This window comes from Antechinus flavipes, chromosome 3 (genome assembly GCF_016432865.1).
Source record: "Antechinus flavipes isolate AdamAnt ecotype Samford, QLD, Australia chromosome 3, AdamAnt_v2, whole genome shotgun sequence".
Lineage (NCBI taxonomy): Eukaryota > Metazoa > Chordata > Mammalia > Dasyuromorphia > Dasyuridae > Antechinus > Antechinus flavipes.
This window is the reverse complement of record NC_067400.1, coordinates 276,791,310-276,804,986: the sequence shown is the minus strand read 5'-3', so window position 1 is coordinate 276,804,986 and position 13,677 is coordinate 276,791,310.

The following is a 13,677-nucleotide window of genomic DNA, read 5'->3' as shown; positions in this document are numbered from 1 at the left end:
GTGGGTAGCAAACTGTATCAAAAGCCAGAACCATATTATATGTTGTTTACGGGAAAGACATTTAAAGCAGGGAGATACATACAGAGTAAAGGTAAAAGGCTGGAACAGATTCTATTGTGCTTCAGGAGAAGTCAAAAAAGCAGGGGTAGCCATCCTTATCTCAGATCAAGCAAAAGCAAAAATTGATCTAATTAAAAGAGATAAGGTATATCTTTCTAAAGGGTAGCATAGATAATATCAATATTAAACATATATGCACCAAGTGGTATAGCATGTAAATTCCTAAAGAAGAAGTTAAGAGAGTTGCAAGAAGAAATAGACAGCAAAACTATAATAGTGGGAGATCTCAACCTTGCACTCTCAGAATTAGATAAATCAAACCACAAAACAAATAAGAAAGAAATTAAAGAGGTAAACAGAATATTTAAAAAGTTAGATATGATAGATCTTTGGAGAAAACTGAATGGAGACAGAAAAGAGTGCACTTTTTTCTCAGCAATTGATGGAACTTATTCAAAAATTGATCATATATTAGGACATAAAGACCTCAAAATTAAATGCGAAAAGGAAGAAACAGTAAATGTATTTTTTTTTTCACATCACAACACAATAAAAACTATATTCAGCAAAAAGCTAGGGGTAAATAGACCAAAAAGTAATTGGAAACTAAATAATCTCATTCTAAAGAATGATTAGGAAAAACAGCAAGTCATAGAGACAATTAATAGTTTTACCCAAGAGAATGACAATAATGAGACAACATAACAAAATTTGTGGGAGGTAGCCAAAGCAGTAATAAGGGGAAATTTTATATCTTCAGAGGCTTACTTGAATAAAATAGAGAAAGAGAAGATCAATGAACTGGACTTGTGACTTAAAAAGCTAGAAAAAGACGAAATTAAAACCCCCCAATGAAATATTAAACTTGAAATTCTAAAATTAAAGGGAGAAATTGATAAAATTGAAATAAAAAATATACATATTGAATTAATAAATGAAACTAAGAGTTGGTTTTATGGGAAAAAAATAAAATAGATAAGACTTTGGTAAATCTGATTAGAAAAAAAGGAGAGAGGAAAATCAAATTGTTAGTCTTAAAAATGAAAAGGGAGAACTTTCTACCAAGAGGAAATTAGAGCAATAATTAGGAGTTACTTTGCTCAGATTTATGCCAATAAATTTGATAACCTAAGTGAAATGCATGACTACCTTCGAAAATATTGGCTTCCCAGATTAACAGAGGAGGAAGTAAAGTGCTTCAATAGTTCTATTTTAGAAAACGAAATAAAACAAGCCATTCATCAACTCCCTAAGAAAAACTACTCAAGAACAGATGGATTTACATGTGAATTCTACCAAACATCTGATGATCAATTAACTCCAATGTTATATAAACTATTTGAAAAAATAGGGAATGAATGACTCCTTTCAAATTCCTTTTGTGACACAGTCATGGTACTGATTCCTAAACCAGCTAGGTTAAAAACAGAGAAAGAAAATTATAGACCAATCTCCCTAATGAATATTGATACTAAAATCTTAAATACAATATTAGCAAAAAGATTATAAAAAAATCACTGCCAGAATAATACATCATGACCAAGCAGGATTTATACCAGGAATACCTGAAATGCAGAGGTGGTTCAATATTAGGAAAATTGTTACCATAATTGGCTATATCAAAAACCAAATTGACAAAAACCATATGATCATCTCAATAGAAGCAGAAAAAACATTTGATGAAATTCAATATCCATTCCTGTTAAGAAAGTGTAGGAATAAATGGTCTTTGTCTTAAAATAGTCAGTAGCATTTATTTAAAACCATCAGTAAGCATCATATGTAATGGGGATAAACTGGAACCATTCCCAACAAGATCAGGATTGAAACAAGATTGCCCAGTATTACCAATACTGTTCAATATTGTATTAGAAATGCTAACTTCAGCAATAAGAGTTGAAAAAGATATTAAAGGAATTAGATAGGTAACGAGGAAACCAAATCATCGCTCTTTGCTGATGATATGACGGTATACTTAGAAATCCCCAGAGATTCTACTAAAAAGCTATTACAAATAATCCACATCTTTAGCAAAGTAGCAGGATACAAAATAAACCCATACAAGTCATCACCATTCTTATTTATCACTAACAAAATCCAACAGTTAAAGAGTTACAAAGAGAAATTCCATTCAAAGTAACTGCCAATAGAATAAAATATTTGGGAATCTATCTGCCCAGGGAAAATCAGGAATTATATAAGCAAAACTACAAAAACACTTTCCACAAAAATTAAGTCACCTCTAACCTTTTTGAAAAATATTAAGTGTTCTTGGATAGGTCAAACAAATATAATAATAAAATAATAAAAGATGACAATACTACCTAACATACCTAATAATATTACCTAAACTGATCTAGTTATTTACTGCTATATCAATCAGAGTCCAAAAAAAAAAAAAAAAAACCTATTTTAATGACCTAGAAAAAATAACAATAAAATTCATCTGCAAGAACAAAAAGTCAAGACTTTCAAGGGAACTAATAAAAAAAAAAAATCAGACGAAGGTGGCCCAGTTGTACCAGATCTAAAATTATATTATAAAGTAGTAGTTACCAAAATCATTTGGTATTGGCTAAGGAATGAATTAGTTGATCATTGAAATATTTAGGTTCAAAGGACAAAACAGTCAATAAATTTAATAATCTAGTGTTTGACAAACTCAAAGACCCCAGATTTTAGGATAAGAATTCCCTGTTTGACAAAAACTGCCAGGAAAATTGAAATTAGTATGGTGGAAACTAGGCATTGACCCACACTTAACACTGTACATGAAGATAAGGTCAAAATGGGTCCATGACCCAGGCATAAAGCATGAGATAATAAATAAATTGGAAGAACATAGGATAGTTTACCTCTCAGACCTGTGGAGGGGGTAAGAATTTGTGACTAAAGAAGAACTAGAGATCATTTTTTATCACAAAATAGAAAATTTTGGTTACATCAAATTGAAAACTTCTGTACAAACAAAACTAATGTAGACAAGATTAGAAGGGAAACAATATACTGGAAAACCTTTTTACAGTCAAAGGTTCTGAAAAAGATCTCCTTTCCACAATATATGTATAGAGAGAATTGAATATAATTTATAAGAAATCAATCAATTCTTCAATTGATATATGGTCAAAGGATATGAACAGACAGTTTTCAGATGAAGAAATTGAAACTATTTCTAATCACATGAAAAGATGCTCCAAGTCATTATTAATCAGAGAAATGCAAATTAAAACAATTCTGAGATACCACTTCATACCGGTCAGATTAGCTAGGATAACAGGAAAAGATGATGCTGAATGTTGGTGGGGATGTGGGAAAACTGGAACATTGATACATTGTTGGTGGAATTGTGAGTACATCTAGCCATTCTGGAGAGCAATTTGGAACTATGCTCAAAAAGTTATCAAACTGTGCATAACCTTTGAGCCAGCAGTGTTTCTACTGGGCTTATCCCCAAAGAGATCTTAAAGAAGGGAAAAGGATCTGTATGTACAAAAAAATGCTTGTAGCAGCCCTCTTTGTAGTGACTAGAAACTGGAAATTTAGTGGCTGAAAAAAAATTGTGTTAGACTTCCGGCCAAGATGGTGGAGAGGAGGCACACAGCTGTGTAAGCTTGGCGTTTTCTCTCAGAATCCATTTCATTACAAGCCTCTGAATTAATGCTTGACTGAAAAAAAAAAAAAAAAAACAACCCATAAATAGTTACCAAGAGAAGACATCCTTGAGATTTGCCAGGAAAGGTCTGTTTTTGTTCGAGGGCGGGGATGGTTTTAGATCGGGCACAGGCTGAGAGCAGACAGCAGCGGAGAGAGCCCAGCAGGCAGCTCCTAGCCAAATAGACTGGAGGGAGGGTGGGGTGTGATCTCTGCTGTCTCTGCTGGGGGAGCTTTGCTACAGGATTGGATACTTTGCCCTGGCAGCAATTCAGTAGCCCAGCAGAGAAGCTAAAAACACCCGGGGGGGGGGGGAGGGGAGAGGAAAGGAAGGAGTTGGGGGGGAGGTGAAGTATACAACCCCAAGCAGCTGGAGTTTCTCAAGACCTGGCCACCCCTACCCCACAGTGTCTCAGCATGCTCGGAGTCTCAGAGCACAGGCGCAACACAGTACTGCTAGTGCCTCGCTACTGCCCCTGCAGTCTGTAGAAGAAGCTCGGTAACACCACCCAGCCCCTCCCCCCAAAAAAGCAGACTCCATTTAGATATTTTTTTTCTTTTTTTTCTTTGCTAGTTTGTCTTTGAGTCTTCTCTGACAAAATGAGCAAAAAAATTGAAAAGGATCTTAACCCTTGACAGCTTCTATATGGATAAAGAGCAGACTCTAAACCCTGAGGAGACTAAAAACAGACTGTCTCCAGGTGAATCCCCAAAGGAGGAGATCATCTGTTCCTCAGCACAAATGAATCTCATAGAAGAAATTTAAAAGGCTCTCACAAGAGAGCTAGAAGTAAAATGGGAAAAGGAGAGGGAGGCTTGGCAAGAGAGTCTGGAGAAGTCATCCCACTCATTTAAAGATAGAGTGGATAAAGAAATCAAATCCTTAAAAAAATAGGATTAGTGAACTGGAAACAGAAAATAGCTCTCTAAACATAAAATTGGCAAAATGAAAAAAAAAAAATTCCATAGAACAAAAGAACTCAATTGGACAATTAGAAAAAGATATTAAAAAAGTGAATGAAGAAAATACTTCATTGAAAATCAGAATTGAACAAATGGAATTGAATGACTTGAGGAGACAAGAAGAATCAGTCAAGCAAATGCAAAGAAATCAACCAATGGAAAAGAATGTTGGGAAAACAACAGACCTGGAAAATAGATCCATGAGAGACAATCTGAGAATTATTGGACTCCCAAAAAAGTATGATGAAAAAAAGAGCCTGGAAACTATTTTCCAGGAAATTATCAAAGAGGACTGCCCAGAAGTGATAGAAACAGAAGGTAAAATAAACATTGAAAGAATTCATCGCTCACCTACTGAAAGGGATCCTAAAATCAAAACACTAAGAAATATAGTGGCCAAATGTCAGAACGGTCAGATGAAGGAAAAAATACTGCAAGTGGCTAGAAAAACCCAATTCAATTAAAGAGGAGCCACAATAAGGATCACCCAGGATCTAGCAGCATCCACATTAAAGGATCGAAGGGCCTGGAATATGATATTCCGAAAGGCTAAGGAACGTGGTATGCAACCAAAAATAACTTAGCCAGCCAGAATGAGCATCTTTTTTCCAGGGAAGAAGATAGACATTCAACAAAATAAGTGAATTTCACATATTTCTGATGAGAAAAACAGAACTTAACAACAAGTTTCATCTACAAATATAGAACTCAAGAGAAAGCTAAAAAGGTAAAAAGAAATCTTGGGAACTATATTACGGCTATAAATATGTATAAAAAATACATGTATATTTTGTTCTAGAAACTAGATGTGGAAAGGACATATTACCAGAAAAAGGATAAAGTGGGGGTATTACATCTCATGAAGAGGCAAAGGAAACCTATTATATCTGAGAGAAAGAATGGAGGGGGATGAATATAGTGGATATCTTACTGTCTTCAGAATTGGCTTTTAGAGAAAAAAAATTTAGACATATTCAATTAATGGTGAAACCTCTCACCTCATGAAAAATGATAAGGGAAAAGTGAAAAGGGAAGGAATAAGCTGAGTGGAAGGGAATACAGAAACTGTGAGGGAAAGGAGTAAAATAGGGGGAAGAACTCTAAAGCCTGGGGAGGGATACTAATAAGGGACAGCTGTGAGAAGCAAGTGGTGCTCACAAGCTTAATACTGAGAAGGGGGATAAGGGGGAAAGAAGGGAGAAAAGCATAAACAGGGGTTAACAAGATGGCAAGTAATATAGAATTGGTCATTTTAACCATAAATGTGAATGGAGTAAAGTCCCCCATAAAGAGGGAGTGGTTAGCAGAATGGATTAAAAGCCCGAATCCTACAATATGTTGTTTACAGGAAACACACCTGAAGTGGGGAGATACATGCAGATTAAAGGTAAAAGGTTGGAGCAAAATCTAATATGCTTCAGGTAAAATCAAAAAAGCAGGAGGAGCCATCCTGATCTCAGATCAAGCTAAAGCCAAAATTAATCTAATTAGAAGAGATAAGGAAGGGCACTATATCTTGCTAAAGGGTAGCATAAATAATGAAGTAATGTCAATATTATATATATATGCACCAAGTGGTGTAGCATCTAAATTCTTAAAAGAGAAATTAAGAGAGCTGCAAGAAGAAATAGACAGCAAAACTATAATAGTGGGAGATCTCAACCTTGCACTCTCAGAATTAGATAAATCAAACCACAAAATAAATAAGAAAGAAGTCAAAGAGGTAAATAGAATACTAGAAAAGTTAGATATGATAGATCTCTGGAGAAAATGTAATGGAGACAGAAAGGAATACACTTTCTTTTCAGCAGTTCATGGAACCTATACAAAAATTGACCATATATTAGGACATAAAAACCTCAAACTCAAATGCAGTAAGGCAGAAATAGTAAATGCATCCTTTTCAGACTACGATGCAATGAAAATTACATTCAACAAAAAACCAGGGGGAAGTAGACCAAAAAATAATTGGAAACTAAATAATCTCATACTAAAGAATGATTGGGTGAAACAGCAAATCATAGACATAGTTAATAACTTCACCCAAGAAAACGATAATAATGAGACATCATACCAAAATGTATGGGATGCAGCCAAAGCGGTAATAAGGGGAAATTTCATATCTCTAGAGGCCTATTTGTATAAAATAGAGAAAGAGAAGATCAATGAATTGGGTTTGCAATTAAAAATGCTAGAAAAGGAACAAATTAAAAACCCCCAGTCAAACACTAAACTTGAAATTCTAAAAATAAAAGGTGAGATCAATAAAATTGAAAGTAAAAAAACTATTGAATTGATTAATAAAACTAAGAGTTGGTTCTATGAAAAAACCAACAAAATAGACAAACCTTTAGTAAATCTGATTAAAAAAAGGAAAGAGGAAAATCAAATTGTTAGTCTTAAAAATGAAAAGGGAGAACTCGCCACTAACGAAGAGGAAATTAGAGCAATAATTAGGAGTTACTTTGCCCAACTTTATGCCAATAAATTCGACAACTTAAATGAAATAGAAAAATACCTCCAAAAATATAGCTTGCCCAAACTAACAGAGGAAGAAGTAAATATCCTAAACAGTCCCATCTCAGAAAAAGAAATAGAACAAGCTATTAACCAACTCCCTAAGAAAAAACCCCAAGGAGCAGATGGATTTATATATGAATTCTATCAAGCATTTAAAGAACAATTAACTACAATGCTAAATAACCTATTTGAAAAAAAAAAAATAGGGATTGAAGGAGTCCTAACAAATGCCTTTTAAGACACAGACATAGTACTGATACCTAAACCAGGTAGGTTGAAAACAGAGAAAGAAAATTACAGACCAATCTCCCTAATGACTATTGATGCTAAAATCTTAAATAAAATATTAGCAAAAAGATTACAGAAAATTGTCACCAGGATAATACACTATGACCAAGTAGGATTTATACCAGGAATGCAGGGCTGTTTCAATATTAGGAAAACTATTAGCATAATTGACTATATCAATAGCCAATCAAACAAAAACCATATGATCATCTCAATAGTTGCAGAAAAAGCATTTGATAAAATACAACATCCATTCCTAATAAAAACAATTGAGAGCATAGGAATAAATGGACTTTTCCTTAAAATATTCAGGAACATATATTTAAAACTGTCAGTAAGCATCCTATGCAATGGGGAAAAACTGGAACCTTTCCCAGCAAGATCTGAAGTGAAGCAAGGTTGCCTACTATCACCATTATTATTCAATATTGTATTAGAAACACTAGCCTTTGAAATAAGAATCGAGAAAGAGATTAAAGGAATTAGAGTAGGTAATGAGGAAACCAAACTATCACTCTTTGCAGATGATATGATGGTATACCCAGAGAACCCCAGAGATTCTACTAAAAAGCTATTAGAAATAATTCATAATTTTAGCAAAGTAGCAGGATACAAAATAAATTCCCATAAATCCTCAGCATTTTTATACACCACCAACAAAATCCAAGAGCAAGAGATACAAAGAGAAATTCCATTCAAAATAACTGTGAACAGCATAAAATATTTGGGAATCTATCCACCAAAGGAAAATCAGGAATTATATGAGCAAAATTACAAAAAAACTTTCCACGCAAATAGTCAGACTTAAATAATTGGAAAAATATTAAGTGCTCTTGGATAGGCCGAGCTAATATAATAAAGATGACAATACTCCCTAAACTAATCTATTTATTTAGTGCTATACTAATCAGACTTCCAAGAAAATACATTAATGGTCTAGAAGAAATAACAACAAAATTCATATGGAACAATAAATAGTCGAGAATCTCAAGGGAATTAATGAAAAAAAAAAAATCAAATGAAGGTGGCCTAGCTGTACTTGATCTAAAATTATATTATAAAGCAGCAGTCACCAAAACCATTTGGTATTGGCTAAGAAATTGATCAGTTGATCAGTGGAATAGGTTAGGTTCACAAGACAGAATAGTTAACTATAGCATATCTAGTGTTTGACAAACCCAAAGATCCTAACTTTTGGGATAAGAATTCATTATTTGATAAAAACTGCTGGGATAACTGGAAATTAGTATGACAGAAATTAGGCATGGAGCCACACTTAACACTGTATACCAAGATAAGATCAAAATGGGTCCATGATCTACGCATTAAGAAGGAGATTATAAATAAATTAGAGGAACATTGGGTAGTTTATCCCTCAGACTTGTGGGGGAGAAAGAAATTTGTGACCAAAGATGAACTAGAGACTATTACTGATCACAAAATAGAAAATTTTGATTATATCAAATTAAAAAGCCTTTGTACAAACAGAACTAATGCAAACAAGATTAGAAGGGAAGCAACAAATTGGGAAAACATCTTCACAGCTAAAGGTTCTGATAAAGGCCTCATTACCAAAATATATAGAGAATTGACTCAAATTTATAAGAACTCAAGCCATTTTCCAATTGATAAATGGTCAAATGATATGAACCAACAATTTTCAGATAATGAAATTGAAACTATTACCACTCATATGAAAGAGTGTTCCAAATCACTATTGATCAGAGTAATGAAAATTAAGACAACTCTGAGATACCACTACACACCTGTCAGATTGGCTAAGATAACAGGAAAAAAAATAATGATGAATGTTGGAGGGAATGTGGGAAAACTGGGACACTGATGCATTGTTGGTGGAGTTGTGAATGAATCCAACCATTCTGGAGAGCAATCTGGAATTATTCCCAAAAAGTTATCAAACTGTGCATATCCTTTGATCCAGCAGTGTTACTTCTGGGCTTATATCCCAAAGAAATACTAAAGAAGAGAAAGGACTTGTATGTGCCAAAATGTTTGTGGCAGCCCTGTTTGTAGTGGCTAGAAACTGGAAATTGAATGGATGCCCATCAATTGAAGAATGGCTGGGTAAATTGTGGTATATGAATGTTATGGAATATTATTGTTCTGTAAGAAATGATCAGCAGTATGAATACAGAGAGGCTTGGAGAGACTTACATGAACTGATGCTAAGTGAAATGAGCAGAACCAGGAGATCATTATATACTTCAACAACGATGCTGTGTGAGGATGTATTCTGATAGAAGTGGATTTCTTTGACAAAGAGACCTAACTTTCAATTGATAAATGATGGACAGAAGCAGCTGCACCCAAAGAAAGAACACTGGGAAATGAATGTAAACTATTTGCATTTTTGTTTTTCTTCCCAGGTTATTTTTTACCTTCTGAATTTAATTCTCCCTGTGCAACAAGAGAACTCTTTGGTTCTGCAAACATATATTTTATCTAGGATATACTGCAATATATTTGACATATATAGGACTGCTTGCCATCTAGGGGAGGGGGTGAAGGGAGGGAGAGGAAAAATTGGAATAGAAGCGAGTGCAAGGATAATGTTATAAAATAATTACCTTGGCATGGGTTCTGTCAATAAAAAGTTATATATAAAAATAAATAAATAAAATAAAATAAAATAAAAATAAAAATAAACTCTAAAAAATAAATAAGAAATAAAAGAAAAAAATTGTGTTATATGAATCTTATGGAATATTATTGTTCTGTAAGTAATGACCAGCTGGATGATTTCAGAAAGGCCTTCATAAACTTACGTGAACTGATTCTAAGTGAAATGAGCAGGACCAGATCTATATATGCTTCAGCAATAATATTATATGATGATCATTTCTGGTGGATTTGACTCTCTTCAAAAATGAGATGAACCAAATCAGTTCCATTTTTTTTCCTATAATGAAGAGAACCAGCTATATCCAATGAAAGAACTCTGGGAAATGAGTGTGAACCACTACATAGCATTTTCAATCCTTCTATTTTCATCCGCTTGCATTTTTGTTTCCTTTACAAGTTAAGTGTACATTATTTCAAAGTCCAATTCTTCTTGTGCAGCAAAATTAACTCTATAGATATGTATACATATATTGCATTTAACATATACATTAACATATTTAACATGTATTGGTCTACTTGCCATCTAGGGGAGGAGGTGGGGAAGGAGGGCAAAAATTGGAACAAAAAGTTTTGCAGCTGTCAATGCTGAAAAATTACCCATCCATATATCTTGTAAATAAAAAGCTATAATAAAAATAAAATAAAAACAAACAAACAAAAAAAAACCAAAACATTGTTATTTGCCCAGCAGAACATCAGAGAGAATTCAAATATATAACAATAAATTTCCATTTCAAGGAAAGATATATAATAGTAGAATAAATTATATTCATGAATGTCTACTTTTTCTTTGCTTCCTTGAAAGTTATTTTTTTCATTACCAGTTCAGCACCTTTTTTACTTTTTTTTTCACCTTTCATCCCCCTCCCTCCACTATCCCTAAGCAGCTTAGTTAAGCACTGATATATACATATAGCTAGCTAGCTAGCTAGCTAGCTAGCTAGATATATATATATATACACATATGTATAGTAACCTCCCATACACACATACACATATACATACATATTGATTCACATACATTATACATATGTCTATAGACACACATGCATAAAACAACATGCATACATATATACATATATTCAGACATATTTCCATGCACATTTACCCATATGTAAACTTGCATACAAAACAGTATTAGTATAGCTGACTATTGTAGATTTCTTTCTTGATTAAATCTTTAAATTTGACTTTGTCTAAGATCAATGATTACCAGCTGAACTTTTTTCCCTAATAAATTCTACTCTTGATCCTTGTAATATTTGTATATATTTCTTTCTTAATCCTCCTAATTCTCTATTTATATTCTGTCCTTAATTTGCCTTGCTATTTCTTAATCTCTTCCCACCTATCTATAACTCCTTTTTGTCTTCCCCTACTCTTTACTTCCTTCTCCTCCCATTCTTCCCCATTTATTTTATTTATTTTATTTTTTTTAGATTTTGGAGGGTGCTATACCGTTCATAGTATATACACATTTTTTTTTTCAAAATTGTGAGACCTTTACCCCATTCTAATGCCTTTATATCTCTTCTTTCTCTGCACCTTCTTGTGTAACATTATTATTGTTTTTTACCTTTTCCTAAGCAGTTTTGCTTTTTAGAATTAGAACATACTCAATTCTGCCCCAATATTTATTTTGAATTATCCAATTGCTGATGTCAGTTTTACACATTTTGTATACATTTCCATGTAAAAATCATAAACAATTTCTCCATGTTAAGTTCCTGAAAAGTAATCTGGTATTGGTGCTAATATGATAAATTTTCTATTGAGTTTTGGTTTGGTTGAAAGAAAGATCTAAAAATCTGCAAGCTTGTTGAATGTCCATTAAAAAATAATATTATGGGTAATTCTCCAGATCTTTTATTATTATTATGTTTCACATTATTTTCTTTTTTTTTTCATTCTTGATATTTTGTTTTGTCATTACTTGGTCTATAGTTTCACTGACTTCCCCTTGCCCAAATCTAATTTTCAAAGAGTTATATTCATATTTAAGATTCTGGATCTTTTTTTGCTAGTTGGATAATATCATTTTCATAATATTATTTTTTGGATGTTTTGTTTTTTGTTTTTAGTTTTTCTTCATTTTTTTCTTCAAAAATTTCAATTTTCTTCAATTATTTCATTTGACTTTTAAATTCTTTTTTTGAATTCTTTAATAAATTCTCTCTGGGCAGGAAGCTATTTAATATTACTCATGGAGTGTGGAGTAGAAGAATTTTTTTTTTTTTACTTTGGTGTTCTCCTCTGAAGATGAACCCCAATCTTCCCTATTCCTATAGTAAGTAATTTTCTAGGGTTAAGTTTCTTCTTTGCTTGCTCACTATTTTCTTTAATGAGAAGCTTCTAGCTGTACTTTAGCTCTTCCTTCTAACATGGAAACCCACATCAAGAACACCTGACTGCAAGTGCCAGCCCTACTGCTTTCATATGCTTTCATATGGTATGCTGGTTTCTACTCTCCCAGGGCTGTGACTCAATAGCACCATTCCTAATCAACTGTGGTTCCCTCAGACTTCCCAGATTCAGAACCTCAATTCCTCAAGATTTCCCAGAGATAAAAGTTTCTGTGGTACTTGCTGAGGTTACAGCCATCTACCCCCAGAGTTCCCACTTGATGTTTCCCTGGAGCTAGCTTGGAGCTGTTTTCTCTTCACATTGGTTAATCTCCAGCCTGCTTCTCTTCACATCTTCTCAAATTGTGCTAGGAGGACCTTATTCTGCCCCAGATCGTTTTAATTTTTTTCTACTCTATATTCACCCTGAGGCACCAATTCATTCTGTTTGTGGGGGAAATCTGCAGACTTTGAAATTCATTGAACTACTTTTCCATCTTCTCAAAATCCTCTCCCAGGATTCCTTTCTAAAATCTGGGTATACAACAATAGAAATTTAAGTGGTCACTGGTGCTGTTTATACTTCTCAAAGAAATAATCTATAATGGTTTCTTCCTCCTTCCTCCAGGATTGAGGGGAAACAGAACCTTCAGCTTCATATTTTAAACCTTTCATAGTCTACTTTCAATCTATCTTCAGGGTTTGTTTCATATATCTCTCTTATTTCCTCCTTAAATGAAATTTCAATCAAATTATCCTACTTCCTATTTTCCAAACTCACAATCCATATCACATTCTATGCTTTTAGACTTGCCTTAAATGGACTTGCTCCTCAGCTGTATTTCTTCCAACTCAAAATTTATTTTTAGATTGAGCCAAAAAATTTCTCTCCAACAGGAAATGTTGGTTCTACATCTTATTTCTGAATCTTTTTTTTTCCTTTCTTAAATTAAATTATGCTAATTTACCTCTTTAATACCCTGTTTAGATAGCATAATACTATTAATAATAATAGTACTGTAAATTCTTTTAGAATTCAAGGACTTTTTTATTTTGATCTTGTATTTAACCTACTCTCTACACATAATATACACTTAATTAATGTTTCAAAAGGTTTATTGCATTGTCCTGCAAGCTGTTAAATGATTTGCATGGGTGAACTCTTCCCTCAAGTGCTTCATAGCAGTCTTTCTGGGTCTCTGTCTCTATG